This window comes from Cnephaeus nilssonii, assembly GCF_951640355.1.
Source record: "Cnephaeus nilssonii genome assembly, chromosome: 16".
NCBI classification, from domain to species: Eukaryota; Metazoa; Chordata; class Mammalia; order Chiroptera; family Vespertilionidae; genus Cnephaeus; species Cnephaeus nilssonii.
The window spans coordinates 9,417,927-9,439,789 of record NC_137087.1 but is presented as its reverse complement, the minus strand read 5'-3'; positions in this window follow the sequence as shown (position 1 = coordinate 9,439,789).

Genomic DNA, 21,863 nt, shown 5'->3' with positions numbered 1-21,863 from the left:
TCCGGAGACCCCAAGAAGGCAGGTGTCTGGCCTGTGGGCAGCCCCTCGCGATCAGATCTTCGGGCAGGAATGTCGGCTTCCCACAGGCCCCAGGAGCCAGAGCACCTGGAGGCACTCTGGTCAGGGCTGGAGGCGCAGCGGGGCAGGCCCTGTCCCTGCGCCTTTTATCTGTGGGACAGCGCTGGGGGCATTTGGGGGCAGGAATGCAAAATCCCGGTTTCACTTTCCTCTCGCAAGCCTGGCATAGCGCACGGCCGGTGCCTAACCAACAAGCTGAGTGAATAAAGAGCGAGGCAAGTTTCATTTTCTTTAAACTTCTTACACGCCGCATACCACTTCGTGTTGAATCTTAAGGCACATAGAGCTTGCGATTGGTCACGTGCTCACTTCCCTCAATCACTCTGTTGTCCATTACCCGTGGGGGGAGGCAGGCCAGAAACCAGCGGAATCAAGGCCACGGTGGTACAGAGCACAGGCAATTGCAGATCATGCAGAGGATTCAAGAGCCCGGGGAACTAAAGGGTGACTCCCCGGGTCCGAGACCAGGCCCTGAGGAGGGGGATTCGATAGTGCTGGGGTGGGGGGAGGTGCCTGGGTTCTCAGAACAGGGTTCCTTTATTTCTTCCTTATCGATTTTATTAGTTTTTTTAAAAAAATATATAACTTTCAGTCTTATTTATGCTTTTTTTAAATGCTTTTTTTGTTACCAATTCTTTACTGTTTTTTTAATTTAAAAGTTTTAAAATCTTTTTTTTTTGTTCAGGTCATGCATGCAGTACTATACATTTTCTTCTAAATACTGCTTTAGCTGCATCCCACCTGTTTTGATAGATGGCCATTTCTTGCCCTATAATGCAGAATGATTAGAAGTTTCCATCCTGGTTCCAGTCATGTAGGAGCACATTCACACAGTCCTCGCACTTTTATGTAAGTACTCCTTAACTGTGATCCCAGGGGCTGCCCTGTGTCAGAGTGTGGGCTGTCCAGGACCATTCTGTGATTCCATCATGAGATTCCCTTTCCTTTTACTTACTTTTCTTTTTTGTCCCCTCGATCTATCCATTTCTGATTTTAAAAATGTTTTAAAACTTCCACTGAGGAGGCAAATTTGTCAGTTTTATGTAAATTCTTGAGAATTTTCAAAATTATGTTATTAAGTTATGGTCAGTGACTCTATTGTTGACATAACTGTAGTGTCTTTCTTTGTCCTCAGGAACGTGTGCTGCCTTGCAGTCTGTGTGTCTGCTGTTACGAGTCCTATGTCAGCTTTTTGGGCGTTTTGGTCAGGGTGGGATTTTCTGAGTCTGTCTGTATCCCTCCGCCTTTCTCTATGATCTGGCCTTAGGTGCATTTCACTCACGGGGAGCCGAGTTCTGCCCTGTCACAGGGACCCTAACTGGTCCTCAGCCCTCAGGAGCAAAGGCCCCAGGAGCGTCTATGCTTCTGTTTGCACTCCATGCACACTCGTGCACACCGCACTTCACACACATCCTCTCACTCACAGGGGCACTCTCTCACACACATCCTCTCACTCACAGGGACACTCTCTCACACTCACACGCATCTCTCACTCACAGGGACACTCTCTCACACTCACACACATCCTCTCACTCACAGGGACACTCTCTCACACTCACACACATCCTCTCACTCACAGGGACACTCTCTCACACTCACACACATCCTCTCACTCACAGGGACACTCTCTCACACTCACACACATCCTCTCACTCACAGGGACACTCTCTCACACTCACACACATCCTCTCACTCACAGGGGCACTCACTCACACTCACACACATCTCTCACTCATAGGAACACTCTCTCACACTCACACGCATCCTCTCACTCACAGGGGCACTCTCTCACACTCACACACATCCTCTCACTCACAGGGGCACTCACTCACACTCACACACATCTCTCACTCATAGGAACACTCTCTCACACTCACACGCATCCTCTCACTCACAGGGACACTCTCTCACACATATCCTCTCACTCACAGGGGCACTCTCTCACACTCACACACATCCTCTCACTCACAGGGGCACTCTCTCACACTCACACACATCTCTCACTCATAGGAACACTCTCTCACACTCACACACATCCTCTCACTCACAGGGGCACTCTCTCACACTCACACACATCCTCTCACTCACAGGGGCACTCACTCACACTCACACACATCTCTCACTCATAGGAACACTCTCTCACACTCACACACATCCTCTCACTCACAGGGGCACTCACTCACACTCACACACATCTCTCACTCATAGGAACACTCTCTCACACTCACACACATCCTCTCACTCACAGGGACACTCTCTCACACTCACACACATCCTCTCACTCACAGGGACACTCTCTCACACTCACACACATCCTCTCACTCACAGGGACACTCTCTCACACTCACACACATCCTCTCACTCACAGGGGCACTCACTCACACTCACACACATCTCTCACTCATAGGAACACTCTCTCACACTCACACGCATCCTCTCACTCACAGGGGCACTCTCTCACACTCACACACATCCTCTCACTCACAGGGGCACTCACTCACACTCACACACATCTCTCACTCATAGGAACACTCTCTCACACTCACACGCATCCTCTCACTCACAGGGACACTCTCTCACACACATCCTCTCACTCACAGGGGCACTCTCTCACACTCACACACATCCTCTCACTCACAGGGGCACTCTCTCACACTCACACACATCCTCTCACTCACAGGGACACTCTCTCACACTCACACACATCCTCTCACTCACAGGGGCACTCACTCACACTCACACACATCTCTCATAGGAACACTCTCTCACACTCACACACATCTCTCACTCATAGGAACACTCTCTCACACTCACACACATCTCTCACTCATAGGAACACTCTCTCACACTCACACACATCCTCTCACTCACAGGGGCACTCACTCACACTCACACACATCCTCTCACTCACAGGGGCACTCTCTCACACTCACACACATCCTCTCACTCATAGGAACACTCTCTCACACACATCCTCTCACTCACAGGGACACTCTCTCACACTCACACATGAACAACAGCTCCTTGAATGTCATTGTGTTAGGGAACTTGACGTTGTTTATTAGCTTATGTTAAAACTGGTTTGTTATACTTCTTTTCACTTAAAATTGCAGAACCTATCACCGACATTAAATAAGGACTCGTACACACACAACACACGCTCACAACCACACATACACACTCTCAGAGCAGCTTTAATTAAAGGACATTTCTGTTTAAAATAGCTCCCAGTTTCGCCCTGGTCGGGTGGCTCAGTTGGTTGGAGCGTCGTCCTGTGCACCACAAGGTTGCAGGTTTGATTCCAGGTCAGGGCACACACTTAGGTTGCAGGTTCCATCTCTGGTTCGAGTGCATAAGGAGACAACAAATCTCTCTCTCTCTCTCTCTCTCTCTCTCTCTCTCTCTCTCTCTTTCTCTCTCTCTCTCTCCCTCCCTCACTCTCCCCTCAAAATTAACAAACAAACAAACATATCACTGGGTAAGGATTAAAAAATTAATAATAAAAAAACTTAAAAATAGCTCCTGGTTTCTACCTGGGCATTATCGACCCTGGAGAGATGAAGAAGGTGGCTGTAATGAACAGTCCATCACACGCAGAGAGGGGCCTTGCTGAGGGCTGGTCCGAGGCCCCTGTGTGACCTTGGCTGGCTGGGTGAAACCCTTCTCTCAGGGGCCTTTGTTTTCCCTTCACTGGGCTCCTCTGAGGGCATTTCCTGCTGGAGGAGAAGTGCTCCCTGGGGGCGGTTGTTAGAAGGGTGTTAACTGTAGAAGGGGCGGGAGGGACCTTTGGACAGAATGGCCAGCAGCAGGGTCTGCGTCCCCTTATCAGTCAGCCGCACACCAGGGACACAGGACACATGGTTCTGCCTCGAGGCAATTTAATTAAGCAGCACTGAGCAGCACCAACATGACATCATAGTTCCTGGAAACGGGATTGTAGCCATAACTCGAGCAGCTCTGTGTCCTTCCAGAGGGCTGGAAATCTTCCATGTGCATTTCCATGGGCACGTCCAGTTCTCCGGCCTTCAGTTGCCTTCACACGGCGGGCCTCCCTGGGTTAGGCCCGCCTGCTTGTCAGCAGGCCTCCCGCCTCACTGAGGTCCCACCAGTAATTAAGCCTTTTAAGAGATGTGGGAGCTTGGATATCAGTAATTCAATCTCCCCTGTTTACTGATCTCTGCCATTAGTAGAGCTGAAAGCAAAATGCTTTAATTAAAATGATTGGCGATAAGTTGGTATAATGCCATAATCTGCAAAGGGTGCCTTCTAGAAAATGTCATGACATCTAATGGACGTGATTGCTCCAGGGTGAGGAGCAGCAGGTGGAGCGGGAACGGGAAGTGGGAAGCGGGGCTTCTGCTGGGGGGTCAGAGCCACGAGGTGAAAAGCCGGGTCTCTATGAGCTCCACGGGGCTCCTTCTACTCAGAAATTCCACCTTGCACCTTCGCTGCCATGCCCCTGGGCTGGGAGAGCCCAGGCCCCTGGCTGGGTAATCCGGCAGAGTCTCCAGGTGGGCCTGTCACTGGCCATGCCATCTGGGCTCACGGTCCAGCCTGGAGCAGAGGATGAGCCGAGGAGCAGCTCACCTCCGAGCAAGCCAGGGAGCCTCCCTGCCTCCAAGCTGTGCAGACACAGAGAGGAGCAATGGAGGCGCCTGGTGAAGGCGCTGTGTGCTGCCCCTCCCAGACCCTTCCCCACGCCGTGTGGCTATGCCGGGGACACCTGTATCGGTCCTGGCCTCGGCGTTGGCCAGGACACCCTGGGGGCTAGAGGGCTGGCCTGGAGAGCAAACTCAGGAGCCAACGTGCTGCAGGTCTCTCCGATGCTGTAGAGCTGAGCAGAGCAGGAGGCCACACCTGCTCCGGCGGCCCCGAGGGCAGATGTTCGCTCAGTGTCTCACTGTGGGAGCAGATCCGCCTGAAGAAGTAAGGCCCGTGTGGGGGTGAAGGAGGAGAGGCCTCATGGAAAAGCCCACGGGATTCTGCGTCTCACTGCCTCATCTGTGAGATGGGAATAAAAGTATCCTTCTCTCACCGTTACTCAGGATTGATTGATGGAGACCCCACGCCCAGTCCAAGGTGCTCCTTAGCTGCTGGTGCATTCACTGGGGCAGAGGAAGGTGAGGGCCCCTGCCAGGCAGACTCTACGGTCCCCAGGACAGAGGGGGCTCTGAAAGAGCGGGGCGCAAACTGCTGGAAGTCGGGGCTTGAACACCAGGAGCGGAGAGGGGAAGCCAAAGACACAGGTGACACAGAAACCTTGAAACCGGTACAGCCCCGAATCCTCACACAGCAGCCTGTGGGCTGGGTCCGTGCTTCCTGTGGCTTCCTTGGGCCAGGATGGTGAGAAGCTAGGGCAATTCCCGGACAAGTGGAATAAGGGAAACTGAGACAAAATAATTAAGCAAGGCCCAACAATTTGAGCAATTCACAGCCAGCTAGTCATCACAAGGTTCTATCTTCCCTGACCCAGGATACTTAGGATCAAATGGTTTACACATTCCAGACCGACCTGGGGCAGATTGGCCTCCGTACTGGTCCTTCTTCAATGACGTTCTTATAAAACTAATCAGAAAATAACCCTGACCCCCCCCCCCATACACACATTTTGATGAATCAGCATATTGAAGGACACACCTGGAAAGCTAATGCATATTCTACTAAGACCTCCCCTAGAAATCCCGCTGGCCAAAGAAAGATAAAATAAACATCAAAACAAAGAACTCACAGCGTGCTCTCCAGAGCATGCCCACGCCTTGTGTATCTGCTGTTCTCCCCTAACCTCTAAGGGACCTCATAAGACTTACAACCAGGGGAGCAGCAGGCAGTAGCAGCTCGTCCCAGTCTTAACCCCTGAACCTGTCTCCAAGCCCTCTTTTTCTCTTTCTTTTTCCTGTTTCTTCTTCTACCTTAAACCCTTCCTTTGTTTCACTGTCCCCGTTTGATAAATATATTCTCAAAGTCACCCGGACTCGTGCTACAAGATTTTTCCACCATGAAGTCAAGAACCCAGACACTACTGGCTGGCCCAAGGCAGACTGGCTCCAGCCCGGACCCTGTCCGGTAACACCCTGAGCCACAGCTCAATGTGGAACAGGGACTGAAGCCTCAGGGAGGGAAGCCGAGACTCCCCTATTCTGGCCACTCAGAGTTCGGTTCTGCCACACCTTACCCCACCCTGCCAGAGCCAGGGGCTCTATTCTGATGTGTCCAGGCCAGGGGCCACTCTTCAAGAGGGGGCCCTGAGGATGGGAAGTAGGGGCCCTGTACACAGGGCGGATGACTTGTGGGCAGAGGCTGAGCCACTTCTAGCTGGAACTTCAGGCCCAACAGTGATGAATGACACAGGAGAGCAAGTGGCACTTGGTGCCATCCCCTCTGTGCTCAGGAAGTCAAGGACGGGTGAGCAGTGGACGTCTGGCACCCCAGCATCCTCCACTATGACCAGGGCCACCTCATTCCCCACCCAGTGTTGCCACCCTGGGTGTGAGGAACACCCACTTCCACTCCATTTTGAGAGTCATCCCAGCATGGGGACGGTCTGGTGGAGAACAAAGCTGTCTGCAGGTGGGGAGGGGAGCAGGCCAGGGCCCAGCGCCCGAGAGCTTGTCTGATGCAGCTGAGAGTGCTCTTTATCAGCAGCCAACAGGGCGATCGATCACGCCCCGCTGCTCTGGTGTGGAAGGACAATAAAGCAGATATTGACTCAATCCTAACTGGCATGTCTGAGCCTCGGGGCCATGTAATAAAGTCCTATGAATGATGGCCCAGATGCACGTGGAGGCAGCCCCCTTCTGAACGGGAACGAGATAAGAAAGTACCCTGGTTTGTGCAATTGAATGGAACAAGCATCCAGAGAGCCGATTTGGTCAGTGCTGTAGGGCACACAGACGAACGAGATCCAGCCCGGCACTTTCTGGTCTGGCAGGCCAGTGCATGGCCCCGCCCTGGCTGGGCCCAGAGGGGGGCAAGGTGGTATATGTACTAGTATGTCCTGGGGTCCTCTTAGGGGTCCGGACTCAAGGTAGGAGAAGGGAAGGGAAAGGAAGGAAAGGGAGGGGAGGGTGAGGTGGGGAGAGCTATGTGTATCTGTGTAGAGGAAGCACCAGGCCTGGCCAAACCCAGGGGGAGCAGGTGACCCGAGCTCTCTGCAGACAAGCCCTCTGCAGGTGATAGCTCCTCCTCCACAGACTTCACCTCCTCTCCCTCCGGCAGAGGTAGAAGACCCCCAGTGTTCGTGCTCACACTGCGGCCTCCTTCAGCCGCCCTGTCCTTTGTCATCTCCTACTGGCAGCTCAGACCCATGTCTGTGCTCCCACCGCCCGCCTCTCTGGGCGCAATCGCCCTGGGCCCCGCTCTCTAGCTCCACCTCTCCTCAGCTCCAGACTCTTGTGCCAACTACACACTCTGTGTCTCCTGGGTGCTTACAGTATCTGGTACCCAGGGCCCAGAACTGGACCAGGATTTACTCATATCTCCTCTCTGAACTGACCCTTCTCTGCTACTCAGATCAAAATCCCTTTGAGTCTCCCACCCCACCACCGTGTTCCCTCAGTTCCCACATCCACTCCAAGGCCACCCTGGTGCCCAGCTCCAGAATACAGAGCACGCCCTCACCTGGACCCTTTCCTCACCTACAACCCTCCCTCACAGGGCCCCTCCCTCACAGGGCCCCTCCCTCACCTGGACCCCTCCCTCACCTGGGCCCCTCCCTCATCTGGGCCCCTCCCTCACAGGGCCCCTCCCTCACAGGGCCCCTCCCTCACCTGGGCCCCTCCCTCACCTGGGCCCCTCCCTCACAGGGCCCCTCCCTCACAGGGCCCCTCCCTCACCTGGGCCCCTCCCTCACAGGGCCCCTCCCTCACCTAGATCCCTCCCTCACAGGGCCCCTCCCTCACAGGGCCCCTCCCTCACCTGGGCCCCTCCCTCACAGGGCCCCTCCCTCACCTGAGCCCCTCCCTCACCTGGACCCCTCCCTCACCTGGGCCCCTCCCTCACAGGGCCCCTCCCTCACAGGGCCCCTCCCTCACCTGAGCCCCTCCCTCACCTGGGCCCCTCCCTCACAGGGCCCCTCCCTCACCTGAGCCCCTCCCTCACCTGGACCCCTCCCTCACCTGGGCCCCTCCCTCACCTAGATCCCTCCCTCACAGGGCCCCTCCCTCACAGGGCCCCTCCCTCACCTGGGCCCCTCCCTCACCTAGATCCCTCCCTCACAGGGCCCCTCCCTCACCTGGGCCCCTCCCTCATCTAGATCCCTCCCTCACAGGGCCCCTCCCTCACAGGGCCCCTCCCTCACCTGGGCCCCTCCCTCACCTAGATCCCTCCCTCACAGGGCCCCTCCCTCACAGGGCCCCTCCCTCACCTGAGCCCCTCCCTCACCTGGACCCCTCCCTCACCTGGGCCCCTCCCTCACCTAGATCCCTCCCTCACAGGGCCCCTCCCTCACAGGGCCCCTCCCTCACCTGGGCCCCTCCCTCACCTGGGCCCTCCCTCACCTGGGCCCCTCCCTCACAGGGCCCCTCCCTCACAGGGCCCCTCCCTCACCTGGGCCCCTCCCTCACAGGGCCCCTCCCTCACAGGGCCCCTCCCTCACCTGGACCCCTCCCTCACCTGGGCCCCTCCCTCACCTAGATCCCTCCCTCACAGGGCCCCTCCCTCACAGGGCCCCTCCCTCACAGGGCCCCTCCCTCACCTGGGCCCCTCCCTCACCTAGATCCCTCCCTCACAGGGCCCCTCCCTCACCTGGGCCCCTCCCTCACAGGGCCCTCCCTCACAGGGCCCCTCCCTCACAGGGCCCCTCCCTCACAGGGCCCCTCCCTCACAGGGCCCTCCCTCACAGGGCCCCTCCCTCACAGGGCCCCTCCCTCACCTGGGCTCCTCCCTCACCTGGGCCCCTCCCTCACAGGGCCCCTCCCTCACAGGGCCCCTCCCTCACAGGGCCCCTCCCTCACCTGAGCCCCTCCCTCACCTGGGCCCCTCCCTCACCTAGACCCCTCCCTCACTGGGGCTGATTCACTCTACCCCCTCAGCTGCCACCCTAGTCTGACTAGACCAGTGATGGGCAACCTTTTGAGCTTGGTGTGTCAAACTTCGCCAAAAAACTGAGCATAACTCGGGTAGTGTGTCACTTTGAGGAAAAAACATTATTTCGCAAATGTTTCATCCTCAGGAGCAGCAAATGTTTCATCCTCAGCATGCGGCCGCCTGTCATCAGAAATGGCTACGCGTGTCAGTGCTGACACGCGTGTCATAGGTTCGCCATCACTGGACTAGACTCTGCTCCACTCCCACCCAGCAGCGAAGTAACCTTTTGAAGGGTCGCTGTGGTCCCATCGCTTCTCAGCTGAGTCCACCAGGACTGCCCCCCTCCTCCCTCCTCTGCACAGCGCCTACAGGACCTTGCTCACCCTCCAATTTCATGTCCTCTCCTCAGGGCCACGTCAGACGGTCCAGCCACTGTCGCTGTTGCCAACCTCACATTTGTCTGGTCTCTGCGCCTTCTGTTTAAAGCCCTTTATCCTGCATCCCTGCAAGCTGCCTCCTTCCCTCCACTCAGACACCCGGGCGGCATTTTCTCCAGCCCAGCCAGGGGCCCTCCGTGGAGCCCTCCAGCATACCCTTACCGCGGCCTCAGCTGGACGGTTCATGTACTGTCCACACACTGACAGCCTGTCTCCTCCGACGCCCGGACAGGTCAGCGGTCTGACTCTCCAGCTCACTCACCCCTGACGCCAACGCAGAGCCTCAAAGGCGCTCAGTGCCCCAGATGTGCCGACTGAATGGCCCTCTGTGCCTCAGTTTCCTCACCTGCAATCTTTCAGACATAATTTGGTGTGACTGCTGTTAACGTCATGAATGTTGAGCTGCTCAGTCGTTTAGGCAATGCAGTCAGGGAGGTCAGGGAAGGCAGGCGGCTCAGGACCGCGAGGCCACCGTGGAGCTGACTCCCTTCCCAGCAGAATGTGCCTTAAACAGAGTCCTCTTGTTTCTCACGCCTGCCTGTCATTTCCTCCCTCACTCAGCTGTGTCCTGGCTCAGCCTCCCCCCACCACCATGGTTGGTGTCTGGGGGATGACAGGGCAGCACCGTTGAGGGTCCTAACGATCCCCACTTACATGTGTGCCACATGGAACCCAGTGCCAGACCCATCTCCGAAATCCCTGATTTGATTTGGCTTTGACCTCCCAGCCCTTACACCCATATCCTGGGGCCTGTCTCTTTAGAGGGTAATTGTAGGAAGTAATTCTATTTGAGGAACAGTTGCTCCAGCAATATGCCGGTGCACTCAGAGCTAATGGGCCCAGCATCCGTGCACACTGAGGACATGTTTCAGCAGAGCATAGGCAGTTCTCCGAGGTCTCCTTGCCCATCGAGGCTCTGCTCTCACCGAGCCAGCAGCGGACAGGCTGAGAACTCATACGGAGGGAGGGGAGGGCTCAGAGATGCTGTGTGCCCTCGGCTGCTTCTGCGGGACATGGCCGACCGGGGCAGAGGGCCACCTTGCAGGAGCATGGCCCTGGGCAGGTGCTCTGCACGCCGACCTTATCTAACCTCAGTCTGTGCTTGCAAGACTCCGACTGTTAGCCCATTTTCCAGGTGAGGACATTGAGGATGAGGAAGATGAAGGAACACCTTGGCTGCTCTGGGCCCAAGTCCACACAGCTGGTGAGTAGGGAAGCTGGGAGCGCGCCAGGAGATGAACCACGTGCTGCCCCACTCCCACGCTCCTTTTTCTGACTTAGGTCCCCACTTCTGCCTGCTCACGGCACTGCCTCCTCATTGTCTTCCCTGCATCCCAGCTCCCCTCCGATCTACCAGCAGCTTCACTCTCTAAATGCACAAATCATATTGTCACTCACCCACCCCTTAAACCTCTTCACTGCATTTCAAGAGATGCTGGGACTCAGTACCCCTGCGACTAGTCCCCACTCACCTCAGGCCCACCTCCCCCGTTCCTCCTGGTAGGCTGCTCTGGGCCCAGCCACACGGCCCCAAGCAGCCTTCTGTTGAGGCCTCCAGATCCTGGTACCTGCGGCTCCGTGGTGGTGAAAACCTTCCTCATCATTGGAAAGGATCCCCCGGCATCTCTTCCCCCAGCCGATGTCCCAAGACTGGCTGGGGAGGGAGATCAGGACAGGGAACTTTTGAATACCTACTGGGTATCAGTGGAAGTGGCGGTGCCTGGACGTTGGGTTGGGTCGGTGAGCCTGCTGTGATGTTCCTGCCCAGGGCCCGTCCCTGCCCTCCTCACGGGGGCAGCACAGCACCAGCATGCAGCTACTCCTGCCCCCCTCAAGGTCGGTCTTAGGGACCCAGGAGGACTGTGACATGAGGCAAGATAGTAGGAAGCTAGGGAAATTCCTGGGCAAGTGGGAAGCTAGGGAAATTCCCGGGCAAGTGGAATGGGAAAACTGAGATAAGATCATTAAACGAGGCCAAACAATTTAAAGGACTTACAGCCAGCTAGTGAATCGCCTTATCTTCCCCACCCGAGGATATTTAAGAGCAAATGGTTTATACCTCCCTAACCATAGGAGACATAGCTTGGATCACTCTGGTTGGAGAGACAGAGGACAGAGACCCAATTAATGCCAGTTGTGCCAGCCAAACCCAAGGAGGGGTGAAGTCAAATAACAAAAACCTGATTAAAGCCAGGCAAACCCAAGATGAAAGTAAGACAGTAGAGCAGACCAAAGAATAATCCCAAGCTCCCTATACGCTGCTTTTGATGCATCAGCATATTAAAGACACAGCTGGAAAGCTGATGAATACCCTGCTGAAATCCTCCCCTAAGATTCTCACCTGCAGAGAGAGATCAAACCCTCAAGACAAAGGATATCAGTGCGGGCTCGCTCTAGATAGAGCACGCCTAAGCCTCTTCTCAGGCATGGACTTTTTACTTCCTCCTAATCTCTAAGGCAGCAGTCGCCAACCTTTCAGACCTCATGGATCACCAGTGGTCCACGTGCCACCAGTTGGCGACCGCGGCTCTAAGGGACCTCAGGAGACTTGCAACCAGAGGAGCAGCGGGCTGAAGGTCTGCAAGGCCTCCTTGCCTTTACTCTGACTTCCCAGTGAGCTAAGAGCAGCCCCGCCCTGGCTCACTTCTGTCCTGTGAGGCTTCAGGGAGCCAAAGCAGGCACTGCCTCGCTCTCCCCTGCTGTTTCCCGCCCCCCCCCCCCCCCGCCCTCCCGCTAAGTCCTTCCTTTGTTTCACCACCCCAGTGTAATAAACTATATCACCTGGACTCACATTGTGAAATACTTTCTACGCAAAGTCAAGAACCCACACGCCACAGGCTGGCCTGAGGCAGACCTGCTGCAGCCCGGCCCTGCCCCGTAATAATGGGACCTGGGCACCATGCACAGGTCAGTCCCACAGGGGTGCCTAGTGCGTGTGTCATCCCAAGGGCTATCCCTGCCTCAGTGGACATCCCCTGGGAGCCAGCACCCCCGCCATTGAGAAGTGAGGGGCATGTCTGTGCTTGGACTATAGCAGCCGGAAGACAGCCTTCAGACACCTGCCGCTGCCACACAGCCAAGCCCTCGCTCCCAGCAGAGCTGTGTACCGCAGGCCCTGGAATTAGTCCCCAGAGGGGTGAACTCCCTGCCTGTCACTATTGAGGAATGACTTTGCTTCTCCCCACAAACCAGCAAATTAATTCATGCCATCTATTTTCCTGACTTAGATCAAAGGTTGTCAAATTCCTTTACCCACTTAATGATCTGTAATATACCTTTCCATTTCCTGACCAGGCTATTAGATGAAATAGAACCATAATAGCCTCCCAACAGCATCTGTGCACCTGTGTGCATGTGCAGAGCCAAGCAGGAGACCCTAGGAGCCTCCCCAGCCAGCATATAATTCTTTTCAAGAGATCCTACAAGCCAGACTCAAGCCACATGGTACTTCTGGTTCCAAACAGATTCTGTGGTTCATGTAAAACTGAAAATATATGACATAGGTGCCACTACTGCCCCTGCCATGTCCATGGCAGACATTATTAATCAATTATAGATACTCTTCACGGCTGAATTCAGACATGGCTTTCCTACACAGCCATTGACAGCTAATATAAGTCCCCGCCTGGACAAGGAAACCTCTTGTTATCCAGACAAGAGAAGTTAATTGATGGCTCTTCACACACTGCCTTTCCCCCTCTTTCTTTCGGTTTCTTTTAGTGTAATTGTGGCTTCTCAGCATTGATAAAAGTAGGTGAGCCTCCTCCAGGATAATCAAGTGGGCACAGCCTTTGCCACAGCCAGGAGAAGGCAGTCCCAAGCCTGCCTGGGGGGCCACCCAAGCTTGGTTGTGTAGACCACCCAAGCTCCCAGGCATGAAAATGCCTTGCTGACAAGGCCAGGACCATTGGTAGTCAGCAGCAAACAAGGCGATCGTTAGAAGATACACTGAGGCACCAGCCACCCTCCACTGGCATCATGACATCAGAGAGTGAACATCAAGGCTGACGGTCACAGCTGGGAAAAGCACATGGCCGCCCATCCTGCCCTACACGGGTCTGCTCCGCTCTGCTCTGACTTTTCAGTGTTTTAGCTCTAGCTGGGGAAATCCAGTCCTCAGTGGAAAGGGAAAGGCACTCCCAGTGCCAGAGGGGAGATGGCTTGTATAGACAGAAATCCCTGCCCTGGTCTTTGATTGGTTGGTTCATCCTCATGCAAATGAGGACTCCAAATCCTCGAAGTTTGATTGGTCCAAAAGGCACTGTCCTGATTGGTCAAGATGGAGTTGCTCTGATTGGTTGGTGAACATGTTGATGGGACTATAGCTACACAGCTCTGATTGGATGGGGAAAGCCTCAGTCCTATTGGTTGAAACAGGATTCCAGGAACTCCACTATAAGGGCTGGCTCAGATGGCAGAAACACAGTGCAGGCAGGCAGTGCAGGCTTCTCACTGAGGTGTGGTTTTGCCAGGGGCCCCTGTGTAGAAATGGCTGCTAGGCTCTATTTTTGTCTTTTTAATTTGAGCCCAGTTAAGCCACCAGAAGCCCTTCTTAGTAGGCATCTTCTTCCTCAGGGTCCACGCCCTGAACTGGCTGCATTGGAGGCGAGCTGACTTGCCACAAGTCCCTTTGTCACCCAGCCTCTTCTGGACCCTGGTGATCTTCATTGACTACAGTGTGGTCTTCCTGAACCTTCAGCCACGTTCTCTGAGGCAGTGAGGTTCGCTTCCCTCACCCGTGCCTCAACCTGGGCCTTTTAAGCAAATCAGCAATGTAATTATTGATCTGTAAGAGAAAAGAAATTAATACAGCCGCCCACATCCTTTGTACATAAGAGTATTTAACAATGAACTCTGCTTAAACTTCATAAAAGCCTCTTCAGCAAATCAGCACACCGGTATTGATCTGGAGCCCGCCTGTAAGTCCCAGCTGTCTGCCTCGCCCACCGAAGGACCATTACTTTGTCTTGCCTGACTCTCCTTTTACATTTATGGCCTGGTGCTTACACTCCCCCTTCTCCCAATTCCCATAGTTCCACTGCCTCTCAGCAAGGGCTGAGCTGCTGTTCTGCTGACCTTCCTCTTCCTGGAGCCAGGGTATCGACTCGGGAGCCCTGCAGGCTTGTGCTGGGCTGGCACCCCGAGGCCTGGTCCTGCCTGGGAGACTCCTCTGCAATGCAGCTGGGCCCTTGACGTGCATCTTCTCATTCATCCTCCCAACAACCCTGGGAAATAGGCATTCCTATGCCCACCTACAGAGGAGAAAACCAAGGCTCAAGGTGACCTCCCTGAGTCACACCGAAAGTGAGAACCAGGTGCTGGAATTTGAGCCAATGGCCTCAGCAACTTCCTCCTCAGAATGTGAGTCAGGGCTGGTATTGCCCACAGTAGAGAAAATTGAGCCAATTGCCCATGATACTATGGGCTCTAGGGCTGAGTATGTTCCTGAAGAGGCCTGGTCCAGGCACCCATGGAGGCCAAGGAATCCAGCCGAGCTCAGCCAAAGCGCCCACTGGACCTAGCTCCCTCAAGATGACTTTCTATCTGCATTTTATTTTATTTTATTTTATTTTATTTTATTTTATTTTATTTTATTTTATTATTGATTTCAGAGAGGAAGGGAAAAGGAAAGAGAGAGAAACATCAATGATGATAGAGAATCATTGGTCGGCTGTCTCCTGCACACCCCCTACTGGGGATCAAGCCGCAACCTGGGCATGTACCCTTGACCCGATTCAAACACGGGACCCTTCAGTCTATAGGCCGACATCTATCCACTGAGCCAAACCAGCCAGGGCTCTGTCCGCTCTTAACCCAGCCTGTCAGCCTACCTGTGTCCACATGACTGCATGCTAATGATATGAGAGTCCGTCATGTCTAACTGGGCAGTGGCAGGGGCCCCCTGTGAACAGGGTCAACCCTATGTTCCAAGCAGTGCTCTGAGCTGTTCAGGGGAACAGGGCAGCCCCATGGCCTCCTCACGTCCACTCTCCCAGCGTGGGCTTTGAGTTGGGGGGGGGGGGGAGGGTGCCAACAGTTGAAGTAGAAGGTACAGTAGCAGGAACCTGGATAAGGAGTCAAGGTCTCTGGCTCTGGCCTGGCTCAGGGCTAGCCCCAGACTCCCCAAGACCCTTCTGACCACGGAGGCTGTCCCTGTGAACTGGGCTCAGACCTTGGTCTCAGCCCTCCAATTGTGGCAACTCTGCACGGCAGCAAAGTGGGCCCCCAAAAAACCCAAGCCACAGGCCTCAAGTCACCCATCCGTCAGAAATGCTCAGTGCCTAGAGGTGCTGGGAACCCCAATACCCTAGACTGACTGCGGTGTTCTCCACCCACAGCCTGTCCAGGCCGCTCCATGAGACACCAGCTCACTCCCCGTCTGTCTGTATCTTGGCTTTGACCTGGGTGGTTCTCCTGCTTCTCCTCTGGTCTCCCTCACACTCTGTTCTGTCTCTCTTCTGTGTTTGCCTCCTCCTCTGTCTTCCTGCTTCTGTTTTCTTTTCTGCTGGTCTTTTTTTCTTTCTGTGAGTCACTTTCTGATTTTTCTCTGCTTCTCCTTCTGACATTCTGTTTGTCTGTCGGACCCAACCCCACAACGACCCGCTTCCGGTGTTCCCTGGTCTAGATTGGCACGTTCACAACCAGGCCTGGGGAAGGCCCTTGGCACTGAGATGCCTGGGACCTGGGCATTGGGCCAGCCTGCAGGCTAGGCCTCACTCCTGGTGGGCCAGGGCCTGCTGGGGAACTGCACTGGGCAGGGCTCCTCTCACATAAGCACACCTGGCGCCCCCCGCCCCCCGTCCCTGCAGCCCTCACTGGCCCCGCAGCTGATCTACAGGCCTACACAGCCATGGGGTCGGGGGAGGACTCTGTTCCAGATGGTTCTAGGGAAACCAGAGGAGCAAGTGGGTGCCACGTCTCACAGCATCTCTGCCCCACCCCCTTCCAGGGAGAGGCAAGCTCAGATTCCAGGGGTGACCGGGACTGCGCCTCCATATGGACCATCCAAGGGCCGAGGTCATTGCTCCTCTCCTCAGCCCTGTCCCAAATTCCCTTGGTGAGAGAATATTTAGGGGCCATTTGCATGGGTACTCACCCCACTGAAAAGGGGGAGCCCACGGGGTCAAGGGGGAGCTCCTGGGAACTCAGGCCTCAGGGACCTGCACCCATGGGGCAAACCAAGCTGAGCCAAGCAGGAGCAGCCTGGGTGCCAGGCTCTAGCCAGGGTCTGCAGCTGGGGAAGAAGGGGTGCCATGCTTTGCCAGCCTCCTCTGGGTGCTTCCTCACATACAGGCTCATTAGGAGGGTACTCAGGCCTGGATGCAAGGGTGGGGGAGGGGCAGGCCCTCGTATTTCTCGAGAAGGAAGCTGAGGGGGCAGCTGAGGTTCATGCCCGAGCTCAGTGGCCCTCAGAGGAGCAGCGCGGGAGTCATCGGAGGAGCCTCAGCTCGGCTCGCTCCCTGCCGCCGTCTCCGAAAGGCGGTGCTGCTGGGAGGGCAGGGGGACTTCTAGGACTCGACCTGGAAACGAAGGGCCGCCCTCCCAGGGCTGACAGCACTAGGCGCTAGGCCCCGGTCAAAGCGTCCTGAGGGCTATGAGCGCCCTCTGGGGTGCCACCTCAGGACCACCCTGGGGCCATGCCCTTGCTCTGCAAACAGCCCCATCCAGGTCAGGGGCCTCCCCCCCATAGCCCTAGACCTGCCCCTTCACCTGGCACCCCAGGTCCAGGGCACTCAGAGAGCCAGTCAACACCGCTGTCTAAGAGCAACCCCCTCCTGACCCCTCTGCCGCCTCTGCCAGAGATCAAAGGGTGTCTCCCGGGGAGTCCTGTCATTGGCCTAATGGAAGCCCCCCTATTAGCACGGGGTTGGGGGGTTGGTAGCCAGGAGGGAGCTGTGAGCCTCAGATCTGGGCCCCTCAGTGGCCACTCGGGACGGTGCTCTGCAGGAGAATGACACACACTCTCCTCCAGGACACACCTCATGGGAGAGCATCTCTCCCCCCACCCCCTGGCCCCCATAGATGCCCAGGGCTGCAAGGTCCAGGCTGCCCGGCATCCTCAGGGCCCAGCTCCCTCACTGTCAAGCCCATGAGAGGCTGAGGGAGGCCACCGTGCCACACCACTGCCCAGGCCCGGCCAGCCCCCAGAGTGGCAGCCCCTCTTCGTGTGGATGGTGCCGTAAAGGGGAAGCCACCGTCGCCAGAGCAGCAGGTAGGGCTGCTGGTTCGACCCACCCTGGGTCCCTGGACAGCCAGGGACAGATCGCCAGCCCTCTCTGGACTCAGGTTTGGTGTGTTTTTCATACACAAAAACATACTGTAGGCCTGGCTGACTTGCCTCAGTGGATAGAGTGTTGGCCCGCAGACTGAAGGGTCCTGGGTTCGATTCCAGTCAAGGGCATGTACCTCGGTTGCAGGCTCAGTCCCTGTACAGGAGGCAACCAATCAATGTGTCCCTCTCACATCCATGTTTCTCTCTGTGTCCCGCCCCCTCCCTCCCACTCTCCCTAAAAATCAATGGAAAAATATCCTCGGGTGAGGATTAACAACAACAAGAAGAACATATTGTTAGGTCCAGTTCAGAAAATAGAAACCACGACAGGGAGTTAAGATGAAGCAAATTAATTGAAGGCAGCGGCTCCCCAGGGAATAGAAATGGCAGTGCTGAGAAGTGAGTAGCTCAGGGATCAGCGCCCACAGGAAGCTGTCCCAGCCCCGAGGGACCCAGCCCCGGACACAGAGCTACCTGTGGGAGCTGGAGGCCCCGCCCTGAAGAGGGCAGCAGGCCCGCTGCACACAGGAGGACTCAGGGTGAGACGAGATGTCCTCAGGGTGCAGACCGATGAAGCACCGGTAGGAGTCACGGGGGAGGGGCCCAGGTCAGAAACAGAGCAAGGTGGGCACGAAAGTGATTGGGGAAAGCCCACACCTAGTATACACACCTGCCCTCTGGACCCTCCCGGGTTCCTGCAAGTGTGTAATTGCGGACAGCTGCTCTCCCTGATGTGTTCTTGGTCCTGAAGGAGCAGCCGGGCTGGCCCAGGGGGCTGCTCAGGACGGAGGTGCTTGTGCTGCCATTGACGGGCTCCGAGGTGCAGGGGAGCCCAAGGGCAGGTTAGGCGGCAGGCTGGGCATGGTCCCTGTGCGTGTTGGGGGGCTGCCCTGAGAGGGTGGGGCAGAGCCTCAGGAAGGAGCGGGGCTATCCTCAGGTGGGTGGACCCGGAGGCCAGCTGGGCCTTAGAAAGGTGATGGCCAGGAGCTTCAGGGACAGGCCTGGGACAGGGGCAGGGCCTCCAGGCTTCAGCGGTCCTCCCTGCCAGGTTTCTCTCCTCTCTGGCCTGGCTTTGCACACCACGTGCCAGGAGAGCATCGTTGGATGGTAGCTCCTGGCACGGCATGCTGGTGCTTGGCAGCCCTGGCAGCCACCATATCTTCCTCAGCTCGGACCCTGCAGGCCTCTGAGTGCTGTGCTGCTGCCTGGCAGGCTGTCGGGATTCCTGGGAGGAGTTGGGGGAGGGGCGGAACAGGCAGTGTAGACGGAAGGGTGATGGTGAGGAATCAGGGGAGGGAGAGAGCTCCCTGTCACTAGGGGTGAACAAGTGCCCACTTGTAGGGAACACTGAGCAGGGGTTCCACCCGCCCTGACAGGCCGCTGTTTCCTGCTGTGAGCTGCCTTGCAGTCCTGGGATGGGCACCAGCGTGCTGACAGCAGGGGGCAGCAGGAGAGGCAGTGGGAGTGGTCTCTGTCCCCTATGGCACTGAGGCCAGGGCACACAGGCACCCAGAGGAGGGAGGACCCCAGAGATCAGCTTCCCCTCTGCGTGGGTAGCACTGCCCTTCAGCCATCACGTAACGCTCCTAACTGGGCCCCAGAAGGACCCCGGCATGATCCCCACTGAGATACCTGCTGGCAGTGTCCCAAACAGAGCCTGGGCTCCTGGTGGCCGGTGCTGGGCTCACGTGGTCAGCCAACCCTCACAGCCCCAGCCGTGGCCAGCCTGCTGGCTCCCGGCCTGTGAAGCTGGACAGGCACTGGGCCCGCCCGAGGGTGCGTAAAGCCCGTGAGACACAGAGGGGGGGGAGGGTGCTGAGTCTGCCCAGGGAGTGGGGCGCAGGCCAGGCAGCAGGAGACTGCCAGCTGGTCGCTCAGGGGTCCCTGGCCTCCTCCTCGGCTATCCGTCTCCTTGCCAGGATGCGAGGATCATGGCCCAACCTGTCCTGTGGACGCTCTGCCAGCCAGGGGCCCGGGGCCTTTGTGCCTGTTCCCTCTGGCAGGGCTGACCTGCAGTCAGGGCCGCAGAGCCTCGGCGGGCCAGGAGGTTCGTGTCTGTCTTCTCCTAGCACTTTGCTGCCTCCAGCCAGATCCCCTTTGTAATTCAGTTTAATAAAATACGATGACAGTTTTATTGACAGCATTCCTATCTGGAGCCTGGGAGAGCGATGACCAGCTGCACCTTCTTCCACGTTGTGGGGCCAGGCTGGCATCCCGTTTCCACAAACCCCGGGGCCCCTCCCAGGACAGGGATTAATAAAGCCGGTGTGGCTGTCCCCCTGTGTGGGGGTGGGGCAGGGCAGTCTCTGGGACTCCTGATTCCAGAAAGTCTGGGCCTGGTGGAGGCTCAGGCTAAGAGGTGGGTGGGCTGTACCCCAGCCCTGAGGGTCAGACCAAGCTGAGAGGCTGAAGCCAGAGAGCCTATGGGGGTGGCGAGGCAGCTAGTACTCAGGATTTTGCAGTGGGTGTGGCCAGCCCTGGGGGAGGGGGCTGGAGACTGTGGGTGCAGTGGGCCCTGGGGGAGCAGGCTGGAGACTGTGGGTGCAGTGGGCCCTGGGGGAGTGGGCTGGAGACTGTGGGTGCAGCCAGCCCTGGAGGAGAGGGCTGGAGACTGTGGGTGCAGTGGGCCCTGGGGGAGTGGGCTGGAGACTGTGGGTGCAGCCAGCCCTGGAGGAGAGGGCTGGAGACTGTGGGTGCAGTGGGCCCTGGGGGAGTGGGCTGGAGACTGTGGGTGCAGTGGGCCCTGGGGGAGTGGGCTGGAGACTGTGGGTGCAGTCAGCCCTGGGGGAGTGGGCCGGAGACTGTGGGTGCGGTCAGTCCTGGGGGAGTGGGCTGGAGACTGTGGGTGCGGTCAGTCCTGGGGGAGTGGGCTGGAGACTGTGGGTGCGGTCAGTCCTGGGGGAGTGGGCTGGAGACTGTGGGTGCGGTCAGTCCTGGGGGAGTGGGCTGGAGACTGTGGGTGCAGTGGGCCCTGGGGGAGTGGGCTGGAGACTGTGGGTGCGGCCAGCCCTGGAGGAGGACCCCACATCTCAGCCACAATGCAGGTCTATCGTCTATGCAGGTCTAGAGCTGCGATGTCCTTCCTGTGTCCCCAGCTCGCACCGTCGCCTGCCCCCGGCCGTGGGGTAAGCCCCATGGGGTTCAGAGGCTAATGCCACTTCCTTGGAAATACCAGCTCAGAGACACCAGCTTGAGAGCTTAGCCCCCAGCCCGCCAGCCCACAGGACATGAACCCCAGGTGGACCGAGAATGTCGGGGGACGCCTCATCACCTCTCGGCAGGGCAGGTCCAGCAGGGCCTGCCGGGCGGGTAAACACAAGTCCATGGAGAAGAAGCGACCCCCATTCAATGGCCTCACCTCCCACCAGGCCCAAGCCCGTCATGCCCCCCAGTTCGACCTGGCTCTCCAGCCCAGCAACGTGCACCAGGCTCATTGCCCACGACCCGTCCTGGGGCTGCTCCGGAGGGATGACGAGGGGCAGGCCTGAGGGGCAGGAGGTGGTCAGGAAGCCCCAGAAGTGCCTTTGTCGCCACCAGCAAGCCGGCCCCTCCCTTGTCATTTTATCCAAACCGGTTCAAGCTAAAGGCCGCCTCAACTGCAGGAAACGTGGCCGGGAAGCCTCACGAGCCTGTGTGGCTCTGCATGCCCAGAGATGTGCCGTCGATAGCTCCGGACGGGTGAAGCCTGCAGGAGCACCTGCGAGAGCCGCCTCCGTGCGGGTGAGATGCCTGGCCTGCTGGCCACTCAGAGGACAGTCTGTGGTACTTGTCATCGGCCTCGCTGAAGGCGGAGATGAGGTTCAGTGGCTAAAACACTGATCGAAGCAACCCAGGCTGGAGGGGCAGCATAGCAGGGGTGTGGCCTTTGTCAGGGGAGCGGGAGGCAAGGCGGATCAGAGCTGGGGCCTCCGCTCCTGGAGGACAGGGGCTCTGAGCCAAGTTCCACGTTCACCTGGCCCTGGCTGCCAGCGGGGCACAGCTAAGGTGGTCTCAGCGAAGGCCGGGCCCACGAGCTCCTCCTCGCACAAAGCCCTGACCCGGGCAGGCTTTCC